General features: G+C 44.1%; 1 pseudogene; it reads left to right on the forward strand.

The window, feature by feature from the left end:
- The first annotated feature begins 401 nt into the window (after positions 1-401).
- On the forward strand, positions 402-1,439 carry LOC148513615 (uncharacterized; annotated as a pseudogene).
- The last annotated feature ends 23,344 nt before the right edge of the window (positions 1,440-24,783 follow it).

A 24,783-nucleotide genomic window follows, 5' to 3' on the forward strand; every position in this document is an offset into this window, starting at 1 on the left:
CCGAACTCAAGATGCACTTTTATGCTAGAATGCAAAGACCAGGAGAGACATTACGGGAGTTCACCCTGAGCCTTCAGAAAGCCATTCGGGCCCTTGCAAACGTAGATCCTCCAAGTTCAGAAAGAAGATGAAATCCTAGTGAGTCAGTTTATTGAGGGAACTTATGAAGAAAACATTAAGACCCAACTTAGAATGTTGAGACTTCAAGCTCCAGACGATCCTTTCTTAGAATTTAAAGAGACAGCATACGAATAGTAGGAAAACGACGGGAACAACTAGATCCGAGCCTGCCTACATCAGAATATCAAGATTTGATGAGTTCTTATAGATGCATGCCGGGAACAGGCATAAATCCACTCATAACTAAGTATACAGTGAATCAGAATGCACAGGCATCAGTGATGCCTGATCAAAATATTACTGTGAAAGAACAGATTGCTGGAATTAATCAAAGTTTGAATAATTTATGTCGGGAGGTGAAAGAAATCAAGAAGAAGCAAACTTCTTTTCAAGAAGAGGAATGGCAGCCTGAGAGAAGAACATTCTACAGAACTAGATGGAATGCCTCCCGGAATTCAGGACGAAGGCCTATGGATCAATTCGATGCATAGGGAAGACCAATTTGCCGTCGTTGTCATCAGAGTGGACATATAGTAATTGTCATCAGAGTGAAAATTTAAACTCCGAGATCCCGAGGCCGGGGACCGATCTTCGGTAGACATCCCATCAATAGGTCCGATATAAGGGGCATGGTGGCCTCAATTTGTAGGAAAATGTCCATCTATGAAGGTTCAGCTAAACGGGGTCACTCTGCCCGCTGTACTTGACACCGGATTACAAGTCACGACAATACAATTCACAACATTTATACAGCATTGGGAAGAGAGGGAAGTAACATCACCACCTCCATCCTGGTTAAACCTAATAGCCAGTAATGGTTTACAGATCACTTGTCAGGGATACTGGGAAGCAGATATGAAGATCGGACAGACAACATTATCAGTACAAGGTTGCCTTATTACAACGCTTCGAGATGATAATCTCCCACCAGTTATCATTGGGATGAATATTTAGCAGACTGTCCTGAAGAGCTGATTATCACTTTGAAAAGCCAAATACAGACAGTCAATAGGAAAGCACTACGACAGACCATTCAACTACTTCAAGGTCAATGCAAATTTACCAATGCTAAAGGAGAAGTGGGAAAAGCTAGCGTTGCTGATCAAAAACCCATCATTCTACAACCTAACTCAGAGAGTATGATTTGGTGTAAGGCTAGGATTGGGCCCAGTGGAAGAGACTATGAAGTAATTGTAGAACCCTGTGAAGAGGAAGGAACAAATCAGTTTGCCATAGCTCGCACGTTAGCCCGAGTTGAACAAGGGAGATTTCCTATAAGGATCTTGAATCCCCATAGTCATTCCATTAGATTATTTTGAAACTGTCCAGTAGCTAAATTGTTACAGACAACCTTCCAAGATGTCATTGGAGTCGAATCCACTATATTCCAATGTCAACAGAATATGATTATTGACGACCAGTCGCAAACACTGAAAGAACCTGCTTGGTGGAAAGAAATCGAGATAGGAGGTCCAGATACAGCAGAAAAAGAGAAATTAGGAGCCAAACAGATAGTATTACAAAACAAAAAAACCTTTAGTAAATTTCCTACTGATTTCGGTAAGGTAGAGGGAGTACAACATTATATACCCACAGGAATGGCTCCTCCTATTCATGAAAAACATCGACCCTTGCCTCCAGCCCTTTACCAGCCTGTTAGACAAATGATAGAAGAGATGAGGAAATCTGGAGTCATCAAGGAAAGTCACAGCCCTTGGGCCGCACCTTTGGTGCTAGTACGAAAGAAAGATGGCAGTTTAAGGTTCTGTGTTGATTATCGCAAACTCAGTCAGGTTACTCACCGTGATGCCTACCCTTTACCAAGAATAGAGGAATCGCTGGCTGCTCTAAAGACCGCTACAGATTTCTCTACATTGGATCTCACCAGCAGGTATAGGCAGGTGACCATGGCTCCGGAAGATCGAGAAAAGACAGCCTTTACAACTCCTATGGGGTTGTTTGAGTTTGACCACATGCCATTCGAATTATGCAATGCCCCTGCAACTTTCCAGAGAGTAATGGAGCACTGTTTAGGGCACAGAAATTTCAAGATGGTCTTGCTTTATCTAGACGACATTGTTATCTTCTCCAAACCGTACAGTGAACATCTACAGAATTTGGATGAAGTCTTCAAACAATTGACCAAATATGGTCTTAAAGTCAAGCCATCTAAATATCATCTTCTGAAACCAGAAGTGTGATATTTGGGACACATTGTTAGTGCTGAAGGAGTTAACAGCTGACTTAGAGAAGATCAGTGTGGTCAAAGACTGGCCAACCCCATGATGTCCAAAAGTTTTTTGGGGTTCGTCGGCTATTACAGAAGATTCATCAAAAACTTTGAAAAAATAGCTGCCCCATTGCATGAGTTATTAAGAGGAAAACCAGATATGAGGAGATGCAAAAATGTTCCTGTAAATTGGACGGACCAACAGCAAACAGCATTTGAACAACTAAAAATCTTACTGACGGAAGCCCCGCTCTTGGCCTACCTTGATTATGAGAAGGTTTTTCATGTATACACAGATCCCAGCACACAGGGTTTAGGCGCGGTATTGGTCCAGAAACAAGATGGGCATGAGAAAGTAATTGCATATGCCAGTCGAGGCCTGCGAAGAACAGAGCATAATGATGAAAATTATAGCGCTTTCAAGCTAGAACTCCTTGCCATTGTATGGGCTGTTACAGAAAAATTTAAGAGCTATTTAGCTGCTACCCCATGCATCATATTCATGGACAACAATTCATTGGCCCATCTTCAGACACCACGCTTGAGAGCCTTGGAACATAGGTGGATATCAAGGTTAGCAAATTTCCAACATGTAATTAAGTTTAGAAGCGGAAAGTCCAATGGTAATGCGGATGCACTATCACGCTTGCCTGTTAAAGCAGATCCAGAGAATGAAAAAGACGACTGGGAGACAGTGGAAATTCCTGCTTTTTGCTCAAAATCACTCCAACAACGAATGATAACCTTGTCTGCTAAACCTTTACTAGAGCAAACAACTAATAGCAAAGTGGACCAGATATTCACTGGCAACAAATTCAGGAAGAAAGTCCTCTTATACAGAAATTTGTAGTTTTGTTGAATAACAAAAACAGGTAAAATAAATCTCAAAGACAGGAAGCCGATGTGGAATTAATTAAATTACTCAGACATCGGTCGGGAACGATTGACCATTAAGCAAGGGATATTAATAAGATGCAGTATTGAACCAACCACTCATCAGCAAGTGACACAGATTGTAGTTCCAAAACAACAAGGACATCTACTAAAGATTCTTCTGGGTGGATATGCGAACAGTTATTGAATAATGGTTTGAAAATTGCATCGCATGTGTTCAGAAACAGACAGAAAGCACCTCTTAATCCCATCCAAAGTAGATATCCGCTCCAAATTGTAGCATTAGATCACATTAAACTAGAAACAGGGTACAATGGATATCAGTATGCTCTGACCGTAATAGACCTTTATTCTAAATTTGCAGTTGCCGTTCCTGTACAAGCTCTAACGGCCTGAACCACCGCTAAAAATTCCTGAATAGCTTTATGAGACCATATGGATATCCGGAACAGATACTAACTGAACAAGGACCGGTATTTGAATCTCAAATCTTTGCGGAAATGTGCACCATGTATGGCTGTAAGAAAACAAGGACAACGACTTATCACCCTCAATCGAATTGGCTATGTGAAAGAATGAATCAAACTTTGATAGAAATGTAGAGAAGTATCCCATTAGAACAACGCTCGCGTTGGCCCATCCTGTTACCAGGAGTTACTTTCTTATCAATAATACTGAACATTCTTCCACTGGATTTACTCCATTCTATCTAATGTTGGAAGACAAAGTAAGCTGCCCAAAGATCTGGAGATACAACCGCTATAAGAAGATCCTGATCTTCCTCAGAGAGATTGGATTGCAGAACATCATTGCCGAACCTTATGTAGTGGTGGGCGTACCAAATCAGGAAGTGGCTGCCTATCGAATTCAAAAGCAAAGGAATGAAAAACAAAACAAAGAGACCAACTTAAACTATGCACCAGCGACCTATAGAACTTTAAAGAAAGCACACTGATTACTGAGAAGTCACCTATGGCAGAAGGGCAGACACAACCCATTACCCATTTATTGACTCCACGAGTCAGTGGTGAGAAGGTCAGAGTGAAATAACAAAGGCATACTACCACTGTGATACAGAGAGTAAAATGTACTGTTGGTAATTATTAGTATCTACCCCTTCTTTTCCTTTTGAAATTATTATGTGTAAAATTGTAAATAGTCCCTGTAGAACGTGAAAGTAACGGAGATGGGTGAGGACACGCATACTTCAACCGGGGACGGGGAAGTATGTGATACCCCAGAAAGAGCCCCCGTATCTATGCCCTGCAGCAGCATGTGTGACATGGGGTCACTGAACAGTGAGAGTGATGATCCCAGGTAAAAGGCAGCAGCTCCTGCTGTCCATTCATCAGAGGTGCTGAACTTCAAAGCAGCGACTAAAACTAAACAGCTGTTGTGGAACTATATATCCCAGCATGCCCTGCCACGGTTTTAGCATGTCCTAATAGCAAAACTGTAGCAGTGCATGCTGGGTTATGTAGTTCCATAACAGCTGGAGTGTCAAGGTTAGCCAACACTGCCCTAAGACTTTAAGCCTCTGGATAGGGATCTAATAATCTACCAGAATAAAGGAGATTGCTAGTCAGCTAGTCACCCTCTGTATACCTGAGCTTCAGGTACACAGATAATATTTCAATATCATTAACACCCCTCTCCATATCCTTTCAATGGCAATCATTTAAATGGTCCCTAGCTGAAGGATCAGATAAATCAGCTTTTGACTTCACGGAAAGGATCCGTGCAGTCAGTTTAACGATCTATTATGAGGCTGGAGATACAGAAATAGTGTCAAACAAAAGGAGATTTTCCTGCTCTTGAGAGATAAGGAAAGAGGCAAATAGTAAGTGTAACTGCTTAAACTATCCCTGCAACCATAATTTAGGAATAAAATGTAAGGAGTTCCTGTAGCTACCAACTGTCAGCAATAAACCAACAGTACTTGATAAGTGCACCGACATTGCCCTGGCCAGGCAGGACTTTAATTTAATGAACTATAGTATTAATTTCAAGAGGTTTTGAATGTAGTTATTTTAACTTGTCACAATATCAGTCTGTAATCTAGGTATTGTATGTATTTACATTGTTATTGTGCAAAGCATACTATTGTTGCTTTTACCAAACCGGATTGTGGAAGAGTTCCTGTTAAATAAAGTACTATTTCTTTCACTGTGTAATTGTTGTGTGGGGTGCTGGGAATAACTGCTTAGCACATAGACGCTAAAGTTACCCAGCATAACAATGACGGATGCATCCCACAAGAGGACTGTAACCTACCGATATTCTATATTGTCATCTAGATACTATATTCATTTATTTTTTAAATACTGTTTTTATTAAAAAAAAAAATTATTGAAAAACTAACACATCCGAGCTTAGGGGCTGTGAGTAGAACAGAGTGCCGACTCGAATCTGCCATAAATTCGTAACTCGGATTTAAAAATCAAATCTTCTTGGGTTGCAGGTAAACAGGTCCAAATTAGATGATTTATTGATTTTAGCTGTTTTTATCAATTTTAAAGAACTTCAAAACCAGAACTGAACCAAAATACTATAATTGAGGGTGGTTTTACCAAAACCAAAACACGGGGGTCCACGCACAACTCTAGTTGATAGTGTAAACAAATTGGAAATCGTCAGAGAAAAGTAAATGTCATGTGGTGGGGAAAAGCCGCATGGTTACGGAAATGTAGGTATGGTCCTATATAAATACCTGCTTCCTGGGCTTTGGAAACAAGGTGCTCTGCCAATTATTGTCAAATCTCGAGAAGGAGAGCGAAATGAAAGATGACGTAAGTAATCTCCGGGGATCTGATAATTAGTCTTTTAGTAGAGAATAGTAGAGATTTAGGGCTTCTAACTGAGCAAGACATTATGATATGTATTGACAGAATTCTTGAGTGGAAACATTGGAGACATAAATATTCAGGAGAGTTTATTTGGTATTAATATTCTGATTAGTTATAGCACCTCTTAGGGCAAGAAACACATCTTAATGATAAATTGGGTGTACAGTATTTGCTGAGGATGATTGCTACTCCGGTGGAATCATATTCAGCCGTCCAATGGGTTTCTTGAAGGATCTTGTTTTCTTAAAAGAGGTGGAGTAAGACATATACTGCAAGTAACCAATGCAAGCTAATCAAAATAGTAAAAAGTGTATTTCAATGCAACTTTTCTGCTTTTTCCAGATAATTAATAACATAACACAGTCCATCTAGAAATACCACATCCTTCTAGAATGTAAGCTCATTGCTTAAAAAAATATCTCTTTGTGCAGAACATTAATAAAACACAGCACTCACTGCAATTTATTTAACTATTTGTGAAATGTAACACATGAGACATGCAAGTACGTATCTTGTTAAATGCAAACAAAAGATGTTTATAACCCTTTCACACAACCATCAAGTAACCCGGGTTATTGCACATAAACGCAAAGCAACCTGGGTTACTGCGCAGTGTGAAAGGGCCAGGTTGAAATATCCCGGGTCGAGCGACCTGGCATTTCTACCTGGGTAACGAACAGGTTTGAACACGACTCATGGTGCGATGTGGACGGGTAACCCGGGTCAAGGCAACCCAGGTCCGGTTTACTGCATAGGGAGACCCGGGGCTTTGAGATGAGCAGTGGTATCCCTCCACGCGGTGTCACCCGGTACTGGTAGGGACAGTGTGCGCGTGGCGCAGTTACGCACCGCCAAACAGAGACGTGGCCACATGGGAAGGGGTGTGGCCTCATGGCCTGAAACCGATCCTATTACTTGGGGAGAAAAGGGGGGTGCTGGCAGGCCTGTCGATAGCCGCGCCGGGCCCCAGTAAAAAAAAGGGCATGGCCTAATCGCGGAGGTGTGGCCATGTCCCCTTGGGTAAAAAAAAAAGTTTTGCAGCGCCTGGCGAGGGGGCACAGTGAGGGATGCGATCAGCTTGATCGCCCCCCCCACAGGCATAGGAGACTGCTGTGGCTGCTTCTTAGCAGCTGCGAGCAGTCTTCCAGTGCAGCCCAGCACACAGCAGCATGTGCTGGGCTGCTGTGATGTAAGAGGGGAGGGGAGCAGTGCCAGGCCAGGGCCCGGGTAATTACTACCTGCTCCTTCCCCCCTCTTGGCGCCACTGGGTGCTGAGGGTCCCTGTGTGGAGTGCAGGCCGGCTCCCTCAGTGTCAGGAGCCAAGTTCTGCACTTAAAGCTACAGTGCAGCACCCGGCTCCTGCCAGTGAGGGGCAGTCTGCACCTTGTTGTCACCCCTCGGTGGTTAACACCCAGGTGACCCCCCCGCACCACCCTTGTGACGCCACTGGAGATGAGATCATCTCCAAGCGCCAGCTCAACATGTGACGCCGATGGCATCATTGACCCGACATTATTGCCGGGTTCGATCCGCCAGTCTCTAAGGGGTCTCAGGCAGATCACACCCGGGGTGGACTTGCGCACAAATCCCAGGTGCGACCCGCCATTCGCGATCTGAAAGGGGTATTAGAGTGAACAAGGAGACAATCCAAGCCAGGGTATAGAGCAATAAACGCTGGGGGATGATTGGCTCACTGTCTGTCTAAGCATGAATAAACACTGTACTTTAAGCAATCACAGTTGAAGGTTCATATTCACCAATGGAGATAAAACAAGTTTATCATTGGTTTTCATGTAAAAAAAATTAAATAATGAAGTTTATGACCCAGAAATGAATGTCTTCATTCTAATGTCCCAGCAAACATCTGTGATGATGAAATAACAGATTGCTAAATATATGTGCTACTTTTATCTAGCAGGGCACAAATTCAGAAACCTCTTTTCCATTTGTTTCTCTCTGTTCGCTAGATGTTTTTTTAGATTCATGGAGGAGGCTGTAACATTTTTTCTAGCAATATAGATGCATTATAGCGTGTACACCATTTTATGGCTAATTATAATCCAATGTGAATCAACTGAATTAATACAGAGGTTTTCACTGCATATTTCTGGCCATGGGTTTAATGTCTGCATGAAAATGGAACAGGGTAATCTGGATTCCCAGTGGTGACCATAATTTTAGTCTACAGGTTTTTAGCATGCAGATTTCCCTCTGGTCATGCCAACCTGATTGCCACAAGTGAAAACGATAAAGGAAAGTTAGTAAGTAAACATTGTAATTATTGATTATTTTGGTTTAAGGGAGCAAATCATTAAAAATCAAATGTCGAAGGAAGTAGAGTAGAGTCCGCCAACCACAGCTTTCAAGAACAGGTAAGTGTGTTACATGGTATTAATGTTAAATTGGGGGCAGGGGCGTATTAAGAGAGGACGGGGCCTCTGTGCGTTCTCCGTCTGGGGGCCCTTCCTCTATCCGACATTGATATGATGTCAGTTCTAGCTGTGGGGTTGATCTTTTTCAGAAATACATTTATTTGCAATAAAAAAATATGAAATTACAGAAAGACAACATAAGCCCAGACTTGCCTACCTTGTAATATCTCTTCCCAGGAGAAGCCCGGGTATGAGAAGCAGGAGGGTGGCGACGGGGGCAGGGCATGACGATTTTCATCATTAAATCCTGCCCCCTCACTGTAAAATCGCCATGATTGGCTAGAATTTACATGGAGGGTGGGGCCAAATTACGTGATTCATGTAGAATCACATCATTAGGCCCCGAACCCTACACGGAGACCCACGATCTGTGCAGACATTCTCCTCATTCTGCCAACTTCACTAGGAAGTGGGCAGAATGCAGAAAGAAATGTCTACCCTTCAGGGGGTGCCAGGGGTTACCTGAAAAATCGGGAGCATCCCGCGATAACCGGGAGGGTAGGCATGTATGCATAAGCCACACATAACAAATAGTAAATGAGACTACAAGAAACCAAGCTATAAGTAATTCCAAAATATAGAGAATATGAAACAGGGAAGTTAAAGGAAAGGAAGAAAGGGGGTGGGGGGTATGAGACTAGAGGCTTAGCCTGGTTCCCTGGTGGAAGGCCAATCTTTTTAAATGTACTGTAAATTCTATTATTTTTATGCTTAATAGGTAAAAATAGTCTTAATTATTAAACATTGCAGCTATTGCTATTAAGTCAGGGCTGGATTAGGGAAGGGAAGCCTTGACTGTCTTCTTATTGATCAACTGTCCAAAAGGTAAAGAGTACTTATCTCTATTCCACACTGGGCTGCAACATTCCAGGATCGAGATGAGCCACAGCTACTGTATGTTTGAGGCACCACCAGCAGGTAATAGAAAACAAAGGAACAGATAGGAAAGAGCAGAACAATCTGCCAGCTGAATGATTACGGTGGGACAGTCCACATTTGGGGGAATAGTCCTACATTGTCAAGACTTAGGGGTATATTTACTAATGTTCGATTTTGATTTTAATATGATTTAACACTTCATTTTCATTTGATTTCGCATTTCGAGATTTACTAAAGACAAAATGGAATGTCAAATCGAACATAAAACCAAATTTCACTCAAATCCCACTCAAAATCGAACATCGGAAAAACATTGGTACTTTTACATAGACCAACACAAATATCTAATTTGCTAATATTCCCTAAATGAATAGACCTGCTTCATGCTTTCGATTTTAGCATGAGCAGGTCTAATTGACACAGTTGCATGCACAGATCAGTGAGATTGGTACATGCATCTGTGTTTAACTAACTTGGAAAGAGTTAAATCCCCCTCAACCCCCTAAAAGCACAACGAGCCCCGGACTTTTCAGAGCCAGTCCTGGTTGTAAAAATACAGGGGACAAAAGACGTAGGGGTCCCCTGTATTTAGCCCAACCAGCACTGGGCTAAGCGAGCCGGTCCTGGTTTTGGAAATACAGGGGACAAAATGAGTAGGGGTCCCCTGTATTTGCCATAACCAGCACCAGACGCTTTCTAATGGGGGTGTAATGCCACAGCCAGGGAAACCTTTCACCGAGTCCCACGGACAAAGCATTACACCTGACCACCAGCCAGCCCAGGCCAGGGATCCTTAGGGAGGTGGGGACCCCCCTAATAAAGGGGTCCCCCTCTCCGGGGCACCCCAGGCCTGGGCTGATAGCCCAAGGGTTTCCCTGGGCACCCCTGGACAGTGGGTGCTAGATTGATAGTGTAAAAATAGATGTAAAAACATTGTCTTTAACATTAAAACTACAGGTCCAAGCAAGCCTCCCCCGCATGCTGGTACTTGGGAGAACCACATGTACCAGCATGCGGGGCATTAAGGGCCTGCTGGTACCTCTGTTTCACTTGTAAAGAAATTTTAAAATAAAGCTGTAATTGAACAGTAGAAGAGTGGGAGGGGTAGAGTCCGAGCAGCCAGGTGGCGCTACACACCATAAAGGCTGGTTCTGAGTCACGGGCCTGTTGCTGTAGTTGTGAACGGCCTGTTTTACTACTTTATGCTAATGCAGGTATCTGTTCAACTAATGCAGGGGATCGTGCACGTGGAAGCGGGTACCCGCGCCGACCATTGATTTTTACACAGGCCTCTGCCACCATCACCAGTAGCATCTGCTCTAGCACCAGCCCTATGTGGTACCCCCAAGTTTGTTCCCAAATAGGGGTCCCCCAATATTTTTTTTATGTATGTACACATAGATATACTGCAGCCCCATTCCTTATTATAGGCAGGTATAGTGAACTTTGACTGACCTTGCTCTCCCTGAACCCCACTGAGCATGTGCAGACAGGGAGGTAGAAAGTGCCCCTTGGTCAACGACCCATTTTAGGAGGGAAAATCCTGCCCCATTGATTGGTAGCCTGGGTGTCCAGGCAGAGATCCCTGTAGGCGGCCTGTTGCTGGGTCCCCTCTGTCCACTCATAGATGCCGGACTGACAGGGAGGAGAGTGAGGGAAAGCTTATATAATACCTTTCTCAGGGCAGTCAGTGCTGAGTCTGGGAGGAATTTCTGAAAAATGATTGTCTGTGAAGAGTTACTGTGGAGTGTCCCTGGATCTGTACAAATAGGGGTGCAGTAACCCCTCTCAATTATCCTGGATTACAAATACTGCACCTGGTGCTGTCTGTAATGATTTGCTGTGGAGTGTCCCTGGATCTGTACAAATAGGGGAGCAGTAACCCCTCTCATTTACCCTGGATTACAAATACTGCACCTGGTATACTGCCTGTAAGGAGTTGCCCTTGGAGCTGTAAAAATAAGGATGCTATAACTTTAATGTTGCCCTGGATTACAATTACCAGACTTCATATTAACCTGGTAGGCTACCTATCCAATTTGCCAGGAGAGGTGCTCTGATGCTGGATGTGAGTCCCTGGAGGAAGCTTGCCTGGGGATTTGCATAGAGCACCCAGCTTTGGAAGAAGCCCCCTCTGAATAAAGGACTGCCTCCCTAAATGCCTGTTATCAGGAGTCACTGCATATGGTAGTCTGCGCATGCTGGGAGAGAAGAGGAGCTGCCTGGGAAGGAGATCTCATTACTCCATCGTCGCAGGTGAAGCCCCAGCTGAGGAAAAGGTCCCGCCAGTGACGAAAACCCTGCTGGCACCTGCACGGGCAGAAGAAAAGACAGCCCCAGAGGAAGAGTGCTTCAGGACCCCTCCTGCTGCTGTGTGTGTTTGCTGGACAGAGCCCCTGTGGAAAGGGATTTTGCACCTGTTGCTCCTTGTAAAATACCTGCCGGAGGTCTGCAGCTGGGAGCTCTGGTGTGGTGCTGTGCATCCCAGAGTTTCCCTGGACATCGTGAGAGGCTGAACAGCCACTACCAGGGGTGAGATCATACCAAAACCTCCCTATACTCTGTCCCTCCACAGCTCCTATCTTCCCTCCATTAAGGCCCTGCCCCTCTGTACACCTATCTAATCTGGGACCACTGGGTCTATTGCATAATCCTTTACCTTGTGGCTAACCATGATTAGGCTGGGAGACTAGGTTTTGTGTAAAATCTGGGACCGAGAGTTAGTCTCCCACACAACTGGGTGTAGAAAGGGGTCATAGTGTTTTAAATTAGATAAAGTGTGTGTGTAGTGATGAAATAGTGGGTGATGTACAAAGTATTTTATGTCTAGCTTTAAACTAAATGTAATGCCATGTGATATGTATTTGGCTCTGTTTACTGTTTGACTCGTGTGTTAGCTAAAGGGTTGATAGTGGCCCTCCGTGGCCCTTTATCTGTTATAATACTCTGTAAAGCTGTTCACTGCTCGCTGTATTATTATTGTCAATGCTGATTAATATTTTGCTTGCATGAAATGTTTGAGTATTTACCCGTAGTGGTGTTGATGTAAATTGAGTCTTATACACTATTTGGCCCGGTAACCATTTCAAAGTCCATTCATGCTGATGTAATGTATATTGCTTGTTTATTTAGCCCTGTGTAACCCCGGCTGGGAATTCTGGTGATAGTAATTTGTGGCATAGGCAATTAGGAAGACTGTTGTCCTTATTTTCTCAAGGCCCAAAGACTGTGTAAGTTACTGCAAGTTGCCGGTAAACTACTGTTTTCAGCTGATGAACTGTATTTTTAAACTATTTGTTGTTACAGCTGGTGCACTACAAGAACCTATCCAACCGGCAGGTGCATAACCCTGCTTGCAGCTAATTATTTTGCATAGACTATTTGTTGGTACAGCTGGTGCACTACAAGAACCTATCCAACCGGCAGGTGCATAACCCTGCTTGCAGCTAATATTTTGCATAGACTATTTGTTGTTACAGCTGGTGCACTACAAGAACCTATCCAATCGGCAGGTGCATAACCCTGCTTGCAGCTAATTATTTTGCATAGACTATTTGTTGTTACAGCTGGTGCACTACAAGAACCTATCCAACCTACAGGTGCATAACCCTGCTTGCAGCTAATTATTTTGCATGGACTATTTGTTGGTACAGCTGGTGCACTACAAGAATCTATCCAACTGGCAGGTGCATAACCCTGCTTGCAGCTAATTATTTTGTATAGACTATTTGTTGTTACAGCTGGTGCACTACAAGAACCTATCCAACCTATGTGCATAACCCTGCTTGGAGCTAATTATTTTGCATAGACTATTTGTTGTTACAGCTGGCGCACTACAAGAACCTATCCAACTTGCATGTGTTTTCCCAAGTTTTTCTCAGCAAAAAGGGAGCATTAACCCAGACTGTATTTCACAGCTATAGACTGCCGGAGCACCATTGATTCAAGCTAAACCAGCAGGTTTCATATTTAGGTCCTCATTTGTTTTTTTGGTAAAGTAAAGTTCTGCAGGAATTGTGGTTCTTGTTGGTTTCACATTGCTTGCCAGCTGGGGTCACCGGTAGATGACGGGGAGGTAATAAATAAATACCTTGTCATTGAATAGTGTAATTAATTTCATTCCATCTATATATGGTAAATATCTCCTGTCATTTGTTGTTAAATATTAACAAATAATAAAATTGTGTTGCACCTTCCCTCCTGACTGGTCATTGTGTCTGCAAAAGGGGAATTCAGGCTTGCCTCTCTGTCACAGTGTGTCCTATCTGAGCACAGGGAAATCGGCCACCAAAGCAATCCGAACACACCTGAACCTGGTGCTAGTGGTGCAGCACTGTACAAACCAGTCAGTACATCACACCTATACTAAAGATCCGTCATAAACAGGATTCCCTTATGCCGACTCAGAGTCACACTGCCATGACACTTACACAAGTCAGAGTGGTTCCATGTAAAGTTGCTTCTGTGCATGCGCTGTATGTGAATACTCGCTGCTTGAGAGAAGAGAGATCTGTGTGACTCAGAACCGTGCACTCCTGCAGGCAGCATAGGTGCAACGGCTGCAAGCCCCTGAGTGATAACTACCCAGGCTGCAATGTGAGCGGGAGTGGAGACAACAGGGCAATCTCTACATAGGGTGCTCCAGTCTGTGCGCTTGCTTCAGAGATGTATGGTAACCCAATGGTTAATGCACATCTTTGATGTTTTGGGGACTGCGCATGTGCAGAACGGGTCCTGCAATCACGTTCACAGACTCCCCCCCCCCCCCAAGCAGCAGCATGATATTCCGTGGTATTTGGGGACGTGGATGGCCACCGTTCATGGAAATGGCGGATGCCGATTTCCTGGCCACGCAAGTGACCAGAACCTGATCAGGCTGCGGTAAGCTTCTACTTACACAGTCTGGCCAAAGGAGCGACTGATGGTCACTATGGTTACGATGGTGATACCAGGCAGCGTTGGGATCGCAGACACCTCATGCTGCATTAGCGATTTCGATAGATGGAACTGCACAGCTGCTTGTGTGTGCCACTGCAATTCCATCCACCTCTGAATCAGGCCCTACGTGTGTCTATGTGGCACCGTATATGTGATGAGCGGTGTAGAGTAAAGGCAGATAGCAGCCCAGCAAGGTAAGATAAGGAGAGACTGTCCCTGCCTTAATAAAACTTTATGGGCTACTTCAAAAAGTCATTATGAGACCAACACATTCGAGTTAAGTCCATGCTGCAAACCGTATCTCCTCCAAAATGAGAATGACTTTGATCCGCGCACAGAAACAGCTGCCTTTTAACAAATCTAATGGAAAAAACCCAAAGTATCGACTCGCAAAACTTTGTCATTGATTCCAGCTCACTTTTCTTATTTTTCCTGCCAGGGTACTATTCCTTGCAATAAAAATAATAACAGCGATAATAATTGCTACAGTTATAGTAAACAGCATAGAAGTAAACATTTTAGTTATAAGGAGAGAAAACAGGACACAGCAACATATTACCACCAAACGTCGCAGATCAATAGCTGACGGCTGCGTGTTAGACGCGGGGGGAGAAGCCCAATTATACTGCCAACGCTGCAGCCATCAAGAAATGAATGTAGCACTTTATGACTAATTAGAATTCAGTGGTTGTTGGGCAATTAAAGTGTGGAGGTTTTATAATAGTAATTTCTTTGGCTGCAGGTTTAATATCTATTATAAAATGGATATTAGCTCTAAGCTTGGGAATTGTAATTCAGGTTCCTAATGGTGACCATTATAATATTAAGTGGAATGTGTTTACATGGGCTGATTTCTAATATATGTCTCTTACTTTCTATCTCTTACTTTTCACATCTAAGTAATATTAGTGATTAACAGTTTGCTCCAACCGTCTGGAATTTGCTTCTAAATATACAGAAGTTACTATGACATAAAGACAAAAGACAGGGAGAGTAATATGCCGAGAGCAATAGGAAAAAAACTTTGCTTTGTACATTTATGCATCTTTGATGTTTTATTATTAGTGTCTGTCTAGAGATGTGTGCTGATCCTTGTGTTTTGGTTTTGGATCTGTTTTATGTTTTTTTTTAGAGATGAATGGATCCGATTCTCGTGTTTTCCCAACTGACTCGGATCCCAAAACAAGGCAAAATGTCATCCTCTCACTGTCGGATTCTCGCGGGTTTTGGATACTATAAAAGTACCTGGTAATCTGCGCCATTTCACTCTGGCTGTGGAGAGGGTAGTGAGCAGAGGGGTGCTGTGTTTGTCCAGGGCAGGGACTGCTCTGTCCATCCAGGGGTTTCTGTGTCCATCCAGGGGTGCTCTGTCCATCCAAGGGTGCCCATTGTAAAAAAAATATACGCTAATATAATTTTTTAAAAATATTTTATTTTTGTTTGTGCTGTACCCCAATGTACTATATATACAGTATATATATTTTTTTCACTGTGTCGCTGCCAGACAGACTGCAGTGTAATATTCATACACGTATTGTGACACTATAAGTCGTAGCGCAGTGTAATATTCATACACATATTGGGAGTTGTGACACTGTATGTGGAATCGTAGTGTAATATAGTGTACACGTATTGTGACACTGTAAGTGGTAGCGCATTGTATTCATAAAAAATATTGTGACACTGTAAGTGGAACTGCAGTGTATTATTCATAAAAATATTGTGACACTGTGTTAGCGCAGTGTATTCAGAAAAAATATTGTAACACTATAAGAGATAGCGCAGTGTGTTATTCATAAAAAATATTGTGACACTGTAAAGGAAAGTGCAGTGTATTATTCATAAAAATATATCGTGACACTGTAAGTGGAACCACAGTGTATTATTCTTAAAAATATTGTGACACTGTAAGTATTAGCGCAGTGTATTCAGAAAAAATATTGTGATACTTTAAGTGGAATTGCAGTGTATTATTCATAAAAAAATATTGTGACACTAAGTTGTAGCACAGTGTATTCATTAAAAAAATTTGTTACACTGTAAGGGATAGCACAGTGTATTATTCATAAAAAAATATTGTGACACTGTAAGTGGAACCGCAGTGTATTATTCATAAAAATATTGTGACAGTGTAGGTCATTGATAACGCAGTGTAATATTTATGTAGGTCATTGATACCACAGTGTAATATTCAAAATTGGTACAAATTGATGTGTGTGCTGTACCCCACTTTGTTTGTGTTTGTTGATATGAAGAACGATCAGTTGAGAGGAGAGCAGCAACCACATATTAGTGCTGCAGCTGCTGCCAGTGCCACCAGTCATGATGATACTAGTCCGTCTACGTCATCTACTAAAGCCGGTGCCCAAGGGCATACAGGGCTTAAGTCAGGGCATCTAAAATCAAAGAAGCAATCTTATACAGTAGTAAAGAAAAAAACATCAAACGGAAAGTTATCTGCAAAAGACATAAAATTGACAATATGCCTTGCACCACACGAAGTGGCAAGGAAAGGTTAAGGCCTTGGCCTTTATTTATGGTTGATAGTTCTGCCTCTTATGATGATGTAAGCCCTTCTCCCTGTAAATGTTTACAAAAAATGAATATCGTTAAGGCACAGGAACCAACTGCGCGCTCAGAAAAGTCACAGATCCCTGAGGAGAGTCTAAGGACCTCATTCAGACCCGCTCGCTAGTTTTGTGTGCTCGCAAGCGACCCAATGGTTTGTGAACGTGCATGCACGCTTCGTTCTGCACGTGTGTGAACTACTCTGTGCGATCGCAGCCCAGTGAAATGAGTGACAGGAGAGGATGTTTGTGGGTGGTAACAGGGGCAGGACACTAATAACGGGGGTGTGGAGGTGCAAACGCAGGCATGCCTCAGTGTTTCAATGCCGTTTTTAAGGCGTGCATAATTAACAGGCAGCGTCATAGTACACTTCACATACCTGTTTTTACACTTAAGTCCTCGCAGTGCTTGCGGCAGGGTAAGGCAACCACAAGCGCTGCGATCGCTTCCGATGGTGCTCGATGTACCAATGTTTTAATACACTTCCTGGAGATGACGTGCACTAGTGGACCTCTCACCATACGGTAATGGGTATCTGCATACACAGAGTGATTGCCCACACAGCCAAAGTGGGTGTGCTTATACCTTGGCGAGCGATCACTTCCCATGTCGTCACTTTGACAAATTTACATACGCTGGATGTGAGCGATCGCATCTAGCGAGCGGGTCTGAATGAGGACCTAAGTGTGTCAGCGGGTGCCATGTGTGAGCCTGACTTTTCCAAAACTGTACTCGAAACCATTGCAAGGGGGAGCAAGTAAGACAGCAGTCACCCAGTTGCACAGCGGATCACTGATGCCATAACATCTATGCTGGTATTACATGTACGTCCGATATCCGCCATTAGTGCAGTGGGTTTTAGACAGTTAATTGTCTCTGCTATCAAATCCCATCTAGATTCCACTTCACTTGAAAGGCAATGCCCAGCCTGTACAGGGATGTTAAAAAAAAATTAATTTTTTTCCTCCAAAATGACGTTGTACCCACTGTCCACTTAACCACAAATATGTGGACAAGTGGAACAGGGCAAACTAAGGACTACATGACTAAGAAACAGCAGCTCATTCAAAGACAGCTACTCTGTGTATCACTGGTTTCACTAAGGCATAACGCTGACAATACATTTTGGTTCAAAATGTATTGAACCAAAACCAGATCCAAAACCTTGAAAGAGATACAGATTCAAAACCAAAACACGTGGGTCGGCGCACATCCATAGTTTTTTTAAAGAAAAAAATTATAAAAAGTTTTTAAAAACAGCTAAAATCGTGTAATTTTTGCGATCCAAAACTTTTAAAATGCGAATTCCGAACCACGGGAAGATTAGATCTGTGACTCGGATATGTCCGGATTCATGAAGTTCGGGTGGATTCAGATTTCTGGAGAGCCGTATCGCACATCATTACTGTCACTTGTCTTTCTAGTAGTGATGTGCATTTCGGTTTTCCTGAAATACGAACACACCCGAACTTAAGGGTTACAAGACGAATGGAGTCCTAGTTCGAAATCATTTGGGGGTTCTGAGTCAAACCGTGTCCTGGTCCTTTCTGTAGTCAGTTCGGACTTCGGATTTAAAAACCGAACTCAGGTTTTAGATTGCATGTAAAATGGCTGTTTAATCAATTTTTATCGATTATTAAGGAACCCAAAACCGAATCTGAACCAAAGCATTTGATTGTGGTTTTACCAAAATGAAAACACGATGATGAATTAAAACCAAAACACAGGGATCACATCTCTATTTTCTAGTATCATTGGTATGCTTTTGCTATTGTTTATTAAACATAGTAACATTATTTGAGCATAATACAGTATACTACTGTAGCAAAGGTAACATAGAAGAGCCAGACACACTTTGTGACAATTGAAATATTCTTACAATGTTTTATTATAATTATCTTTTATTTATAGGGTGTCATGAGGTGTCCACAGCGCCGTACGTTTACTGCAATTAATATGACACCGACGTATAGTGAGGTGCATATCCACAGTGAGATTTTACAACCATTTGGACCATTTTAGAACAAGTCACCGTTTTAGAACTAGTCGGGAGCAAAACACAGCATGTATGAGGCCGGAGCATCTTTCTGTTGGGACAGACAGAAAATGTAGTCAGTCAGAAGCTTGATTTTGTGCCTTATGCTAAAGCGCGTTTCCGTAGGGCTAATGCCAGTATTCATGTGGCTTCCTGCAGGAAGCTGCTCCGCCCAGTTTTTCCAGTTCATTGCATTGTCATCATTAGTATCAGCACATGTACCAGCCATATGCTTGTTGTAAGAGATACTGTGGGGTATATTTACTAAGCAGTGTTAGGAGACAGAGTGAAAAGTGATAAGAAAGTGATAAGGTGCCAGCCAATCAGCTCCCAACTGCCATCTCACAGGCTGTGTTTGAAAAATCACAGTTGGGAGCTGATTGGCTGGCACCTTATCACTTTTCACTCTGGGCCTGATTCAGAGCCGGACGCTATTTGCGAACGGTCGTTCAGAAAAAGGGGCCGGCTATTTAAATTGAGCGCTCGCTCTTTGCGGTCTGTTGACGCCTCTATGTCTGAGCGAGCGAACAAAACATGCGCTCGCTATTTTGTAAAGACGCCCCCTGGCCGCTCACATCATACGTCATCTCCGCTATTTATTAGATTAATCGAGTACATCGAAAGGCGTATGAACTGCTCGCTATTCTTGTGGTAGCATTTTCCTACCGCAATCATGTGAGCAGTTCAGGCTAAAAGACAACCAAGTGACGTGGTTGATGACGCTGCTTTGTTAATTATGTACACCCATTAAACGCCCGTTTTGACCGTTTGGCACGCCTGCATTCGAATCTCCACTCCCCGTTTCAAGCACCTTCCCTTGTTACCACCCACAAACGCCTCGCTGTTTTGCGAGCGCACGATTTCCGACCGCAATGACTGGTTTGGCGCATGCACATTACGACCCATATGCATGCGCAGATGTGCGAACATCGCTCGGAGCGAACGAGCGACCGCTTACGAGCGGCTCTGAATCAGGCCCTCTGTCCCCTAACACTGCTTAGTAAATAGACCCCTGCAAGTCAGAAACAGGCTTCCCTCCCCCGTAAGCGTGACCCAGCATAGCACTGACCTCTAGCTACACGACCCTCTTGACATTGTCACATGATAGAACACTCCGTGCAATTGCATATTCACCGCCCAGTTCCCACCGCTGAAACACCCATCTCATACTAAGAGAGGTCTACCCAAAATCCGTCTGACTCCGTATCATTTGGAGATACGCAAAAAGGCGTAAATTCACTTTTGCGCATGCTCTTTATGCTAAACTCGCTATTTCAGTCCATGAAAAGAGACTCATCCGACATGTTTGTGTGTCAGGGTCCTACTTCACACGGCGTTGTTGCCATGACAATGACTTTCTGTCAGTCAAAGGTCTTCCGCAATGAATAAGTAGTAATTAGTGAAAGTGGAATGTGTACTATCGGAAAGATGACATTGATCTCCACAAAAATAATAATCTGAAAAGGTATTTATCAATGCCTAAAAAAGCAGGGAGTTTCTGTTTCTATGGGAATACAGTCAATTATAACCATTTTACTGAAACCACATTTGTAAACGCGTCTGTATTCCAGCTTAGCCTGTGTACAAATGCACATTTACGGAAAAATACAGGGGGAATAAACACTACATTGCCCTTGAAGTGATAGAATAATTGGAGCGGTCCATAGTGTTTGCACAGAACTCCATTCTCATCTAGAGCTGGAAGTAAGTGATGGAAACAGTAAATAATATATATGCAGGTCTTTAATAAGCATGTTCTCCCCAGGGGTGTGATATATTACTCAGACAATAAAAATATAGACAATTAAAATATAGGGGTCTATTTACTAAGCAGTGTTAGGAGACAGAGTGAAAAGTGATAAGGTGCCAGCCAATCAGCTCCCAACTGTTATTTTTCAAACACAGCCTGTGAGATGACAGTTGGGAGCTGATTGGCTGGCACCTTATCACTTTTCACTCTGTCTCCTAACACTGCTTAGTAAATAGACCCCATAGACACCACAATGTCGACAGGTACATTATTTACACAAACAAAATGTCGACATGCCCTATGGGTCTATAATCAATATGTGTAGGCAGTCAAAATGTTGACAGGGACATAATGGAGACATGGGCTTACAGTGGTCTATGGGCCTGATCCAGAAAGGATTGCAACTGCGATTACACATGCAGTCGGCCGATTGTTGCGTTCTGCACATGTTTGCATCGCAATGCGCGTGCGCGACAGTCTCACTGCGATCGGACTGCGAACGCAGTGACTACTCAGACCCATCGCAGTCATGATTGACAGGAAGTGAGCGTTTGTGGGTGGTGGTGATGGTGGGTGGCTAGCGATACGTAGGCGTGCCAGTGCATTTGAACGTCGTTACGGGAGAATGCATAAATTAGCCACTGCGATGCCGTACGCAGCTTGGGCTTTCACTGCGCGCGATGAGGTTAGCAATTTCTGAGTAAGGTCAGACCTTGTGCAAGTGTGTGTGAGGCTGCGATGGTACTCCATGTTACCGATGGTTTTGCAGTCTTGCTAAGTATTACTGATGTGTGTAAGGCAAAGTAGGTGTCCTAATGTTTGGCTGCGACGGCATTGCGATTGCATTCATTAGCATATTTTCGCAGTGAGACTGTGGGCTTGATTCAGAGCCGGATGCTCTGACAGAGCGCTCGCTCTGAATCAGGGCCGGCCTTCTGGTTTTTTAGAGCGGCCTCCTGGCCGCTCGCATAGCTGTGGGTGACCACCCACAGCTATAGCGAGTGGCCAGGAAGATGGTCGCGATGGTCTTGATGGGCTTGCGACAAGACCTTTGTGGTAGGATCTCGTTGCCACAAGCCCTAGAGTGCTTTTGGCTCTACCAGAACCGAAAACACTCCCACTGACATCACTTGTGATGTCAGTGGGGCCTGCCCCAGACGGTAGGCATTCCCATGGGAACGCCTCTGTCTGGGCAGCCACGCCCATGACCCGCCCACCAAAGGGGGCGTGCTTTCACTCAACATCGACAGCATGCTCCCTTTGGTACGAGACCCGGAGCGACGGTTTGCCCGTTGCTATCCGGGTCTCGCGCATGCGCACGACGGAGCCGGCTCCGGCGTGCACATGCGCACTATGCCATCATCGAACCGCTTGCGAGCGCACAGCGCTCGCGAGCAGGTCTGAATCAGGCCCTGTGTGCGTAATCGCAGATGCGATCGCAATAGCGATCCTTAATGAATCGGGCCCTATGTACTTATGTAATACCCCACTATGGCCCTCATTCAGAGCCACTCGCTAGCGGCAGTACGCTCGTTCCGAGCGATGTTCGCACATCTGCGCATGCGTACGGATCGTTATACGCATGCGCGAACCAGTCAGTGCGGCCGAAATTTATGTGCTCGCAATATAGCGAATGCCTGCTATTTTGAGTGACAGAATGAGGCGTATGTGGGTGGTAACAGGGGAAGGTGCTTGAAAATGGGGAGTGGAGATCCGAACGCAGGCGTGCTTAAAGGTCAAAACGGGCGTTTTATGGGTGTGCATAATTAATACAGCAGCGTCATTGACCACGTAACTGGGTTATTTTATAGCCAGAACTGCTCGCAAGATTGTGGTAGCAAAAACCAACCACAAGACAAGCGAGCAGTTCATACGCTGGTCGATGTACTCGATTAATCTAATAAATAGCGGACATGACGTATGGTGCGAGCGGCCAGGGGGCGTTTTTAACAAATAAACGAGCGTATGTTTTGCTCGCTCGTTCAGACTTAGAGGTGTGAACAGACTGCAATTTGCGAACGGATCATTTGAATAGCCACCCCTTGTTTTTGAACGAACGACCGCAAATAGCGAACGGCTCTGAATCAGGCCCTATGTGCGTTATTATGTCCAACTTGGCATTACATAGGCAGACAGTTCCCAGCAGTCTCTGCAGCTGCTGTAGAAGTCAGGAGCAGCAGGTCACATGACCAGTGTCAGGCCAGTTGGAAGTAGGCAGCAGCTGATCAGGGCAGTTTGTGAGACAGCTGAGTGGAGACTGGTAGCCGGCAACACCAGCGCTTACCATTAGCGACAGGAAACTCCCTCATTAGCGGGCAGAGTGCGAGGTGGAGGCGGCAGTCACATCTGAAGGCAGTGCAGCCTAAATGTTTCCTCTTCCATCCAGCGGAGACAGGCTGATGGGTGGAGCGGCGGATAAGAAATAAAGCTGGAATGGCTGGTTGAGCAACAGGCGGACCGGAGGTGGGACTCCTGGGGTAAGGAGAGCCAAACACTCACCCTCTCATCTCACTCTCACATAGACAGCACCAGTGCTTTAATTAACAATACTGCCTCAGTATAACAGTTACCCCTGAGCCTCCATTAGGGACATATTGCTGCCTTATAAAGTAAGAGCCAGATCAGAAGCGGAGACTAGTCCAGAGACTTTAGGTTACCCCTTCATTGGAGGGCATATGCCTGTTACTCTCAGAGATTATACAAAAGTATAGAACTGTGGATAAACAGCCTTGAGGTAGATTAAAGTGCCTCCTTCCCTGGAAAATCACATTGAGGGAAATCATAGACTACAACAGATTAATTCCCAACAACGAGGGACCTGCTCCAAATAGTGTACACTAACAACCAAAAAGCATTCAACAACCCGGGCAACGAGCAACGCAACTTTACTTTAAATTAGACAGCGCTGAACTGTGGCCCTGATTGAGAGCCGGACGCTCTGACAGAGCGCTCGCTCTGAATCAGGGCCGTCCTTCCTGATTTTAGAGCAGCCTCCTGGCCGCTCGCATAGCTGTGGGTGACCACCCACAGCTATAGTGAGCGGCCAAAAAGATGGTCGCGATGGTCAAGACCATTGCGACCATCGGGCTTGCAACGAGACCCTTGTGGTAGGGTCTCGTCTGCCGCAAGCCCTGGAGTGCTTTTGGCTCTATCACTTGTGATGTCAGTGGGGCCGGCCCCAGACGGTAGCCGTTCCCATGGAAACGCCTCCATCTGGCCAGCTTGCCCCGGCACGCCCACCAAAGGGGGTGTGCTGTCACTCACCATCGACAGCACGCCCCTTTTGTAGCGAGACCCATAGCGACGGCTTGCCCATCGCTATCCAGGTCTCGCGCTTGCACACGATGGAGCCGGGTCCGTCATGCGCATGCGCACTGGCCCAACATCGACCCGCTTGCGAGCGCTCAGCGCTCGCGAGCGGGTCTGAATCAGGCCCAGTGAACCTTAGTGACAATTAACTAGTAGAATGGGGAATTCAAGCTACTTTAAGGGTATATAAATTAAAAGTTCATAGCATAGGTAAGGTAATGTGTTGTACACTGTACTAGGAATTAATAACAATTGTATATACTGTATATGCTGATTGTTACCTGATAGATGCTAACCTTTGCAAGCTCATAGGTTCCTTCCAGTTATCAGTAGCCGAGTTCTAGTAAAATAAATAATACTCATTACTGTGTGTCTTGACTATAAATGAATTGTATTGATAATATACATTGAACGTAGGAACTATTATTTGTTTTGTTCTAAGCAACCAATAAAATGAAATTATTAGGTGAGAAGATTTTAGAGATCTTATTTGCCTGGGTATTCACCTTTACCCATCTGTGCAATTAATAAAGAACCATAGACCTACACTTTCCCTGTAGTAATTCAAACAACAAAAAGTATTAGTTTATTACACTAAGGGCGGGATGTACTAAGGTTGCGGTGAACATTCGGCCAGTCACCGCAACCATACTAATTGCATATGTACTAACATATGTGTCACAATCTGGTGAAAGTGATCCTCTGTGGAGGACGGTGGAGGACGGGGGTTAAGGTGACTATCGGAGTGACTGTGGCTAGGTCTCCTATTTGCGGCCGAACCC

The sequence above is a fragment of the Taudactylus pleione genome, unplaced genomic scaffold (assembly GCF_031769625.1).
Source record: "Taudactylus pleione unplaced genomic scaffold, aTauple2 ptg000276l, whole genome shotgun sequence".
NCBI classification, from domain to species: Eukaryota; Metazoa; Chordata; class Amphibia; order Anura; family Myobatrachidae; genus Taudactylus; species Taudactylus pleione.